This window comes from Penaeus monodon, chromosome 24 (assembly GCF_015228065.2).
Source record: "Penaeus monodon isolate SGIC_2016 chromosome 24, NSTDA_Pmon_1, whole genome shotgun sequence".
In the NCBI taxonomy this organism is placed as follows: domain Eukaryota; kingdom Metazoa; phylum Arthropoda; class Malacostraca; order Decapoda; family Penaeidae; genus Penaeus; species Penaeus monodon.
In genome coordinates this window covers 4,536,206-4,538,680 of record NC_051409.1, presented here as the reverse complement: position 1 = coordinate 4,538,680, position 2,475 = coordinate 4,536,206, and the positions used below count along the sequence as shown (strand labels likewise).

Here is a 2,475-nt window from a genome sequence, read left to right as displayed (position 1 = left end):
GTGTCCTGCTGATCAGTGAAATTAGGTCAGTAACTTGGTTGCTATAAAATAGCAGATTCAAAACCAAATATTGCCCACTGGTTTTGTCAACTCGACTACTGAAACTGCAAAAGGAGGATGTAGCTTGACCTCCTTTTGATTTGTAGTACATTCCTTTGGTTTTGACAACTATTATGAAACCGAAGTGGGCACTGTAAACTTGCCTATGCTCTTTCTAGTTACTTCCAATTTGGCATGGTGTCTAATGAATTTTCCACTTCACTTTCCAGGTACTGAGTTGGATAAATGGCTTCTTCCATGACCAGAAAAATGCAAGTATGTGGAGCAAACAGGAGGTGCTATAGACGGAGTTGCCCTACCCCACCTCCCCTTATTCCACAGGGCAGTGCACCAAATGAGGGAATGCTAGGACGGATACCCCTTTTTGGTACATGCCACATTTTGCAAAAGTTCCTTTTTTGGTTGCAGTGAACCTCCTGCAATTGATATCTTGGTGTGTAGACCTGTAATAAAAGTATCGTGTTTTTCTGCATGATATGATTATTCCAAGGTGTGCCTGCTGCTTTTTGTCAATAAAACCTTGTGTGTTACTTATATTTTACTATCCCCTTGCATGTTATGTTATGTAGTTTGCAGTATATTTTATTTTAGCTATTTGGCTAAATAGAGTAATGCTGCAGACTATGATTTTGACTAGATTAGAATTTTTTTTTTTTTTTGCAATCCCCATTTGTATATGTGCAGTACACTGATGTGGATTCCATTTTCTTTGAAAATGGATAGTAGAGTAAGTAATTAGTTACCATGCTTGCTCTTTATCAAGGTCTTTAACTGCACTTCACACCACCTTTTTTGTGTTGTCTGCAAGTCCAAAGTTAACAGTGTGACTTCACTTGGAGTATACAAGGTGTTTGTCATACTTCTGTGTGCTTTAATTTGTTTTATTAATGATTTTGGAAAATTTGACCTCGCTGGTATTTGGTCAGAAATAAGACCGTGCCTGACTTTGATTGCTTAAATTTTTTAAAGGGTTCCCAGTGAGAATTCGGAGATAATGGAACTCGTATCTTTTGAGGTTTTAAAAACTTAAATTTTGATCAAGCTAGAACTGAAATTGAATGCCACCACACTGGGGAATGCTCTTCCAGGCTGGCTGGAAGATAAGGAAGACATAAGATGTTAACTTCATCAAAATTGGCCCACTGGTTTTGTCAACTTCGACTTTCGTATGTTCTATTTTTTATTGTAATCATCTTTTTTTCTTAAAAATTTGTTTCAAGCCTTTTATCCTTGGCAGTAAAGGTAGTCATTATTATTAATTTTATTCCTATGCTTCTTTTAAATTTCATTCCACTCCTTATGTCATAATATACTTCATTAATTCTGTTTGCTTCTTATTGTAAATAATCAAGTCATAATCAAAACAATTTGATTGTTTTTCTAAAACTGATATGAAATTGATGCTATACTAAAAAACTGTATTATAATTGAATGTGAATTTTAATTTAAATTTGAAATAGATATTCACCTTTTAGATATAATCACGTTTCAATAATTATATATAATGTTTCTTTAAGAAAAGTATTTTTTTTATATATTATTTTATTTTAAATATAAATTTTTTTTAATTAATCATATGTTTTTCAAAATTTGAAAAAGAAAAGTTACTTACTATAATTCATTACATTCAATTTATTTATTTAATCATTTGACTCATATTACATGTTTACTTTATACAATATATATTATTTAAATGTTATAGGTAGTATAATATGAACCTAATATTGTCATGACATTAAGTTTTGTATCTATTCTTGTGTTTAAAATGTTTCAATTTTATAGTTTTGTTAATAACATATTTATATATACTGTATATTATTATTATATCAATTTGCTATTTAAATATATATTATAATATATTTTATTTTATCTATCATATGATTAATATTATTACCATTCTAAATGCTATGATATAATTGTTACCATTTACCTATACTATCATTATATTTTGACAAGCATACTATACTTGATATACATGTATTAATCGTATATTAATAATATTATTTCTCCTTATGCTATAAAAATTTACTTATTTTATTTTTATTTCATGATTGAATATAATTATCTGATTTTTATAACTTATTATTTGATATATGAATGAATTGATTAATTGGAATTCATCAATGATAATTAATTATATTTAAAATACTTTTATTAACTTCATATTATCTATAATTGAATTAATATTTAAATTTATATAATCTAATATTATAATACATATCAAAAATTATGAATTGAATAGTTAATGTGTTAGATATATTTATATTTACCTAGATTATAGAATATTAACATTTTAATATACTATTATATATCTAGTGTAATATTAGTATACCTACATATCTATTTATATATATTATATTTCTTATTTATCATACTATATCATTATTATATTTTATTATATTTAAAATATTTATC

At 27.1% G+C, this 2,475-nt stretch overlaps 1 long non-coding RNA gene across 3 annotated transcripts in view; it reads left to right on the top strand.

Annotated features, from left to right (window-relative positions):
* Nucleotides 1-590, top strand: part of LOC119588487 — a 69,297-nt gene extending 68,707 nt beyond the window's left edge. For all 3 annotated transcript variants that reach the window (XR_005230096.1, XR_005230094.1, XR_005230095.1), the window contains one exon: nt 270-590. This is a non-coding gene — a long non-coding RNA (uncharacterized LOC119588487). The remainder of the gene's footprint in view (nt 1-269) is intronic.
* Nucleotides 591-2,475: the final 1,885 nt, after the last annotated feature.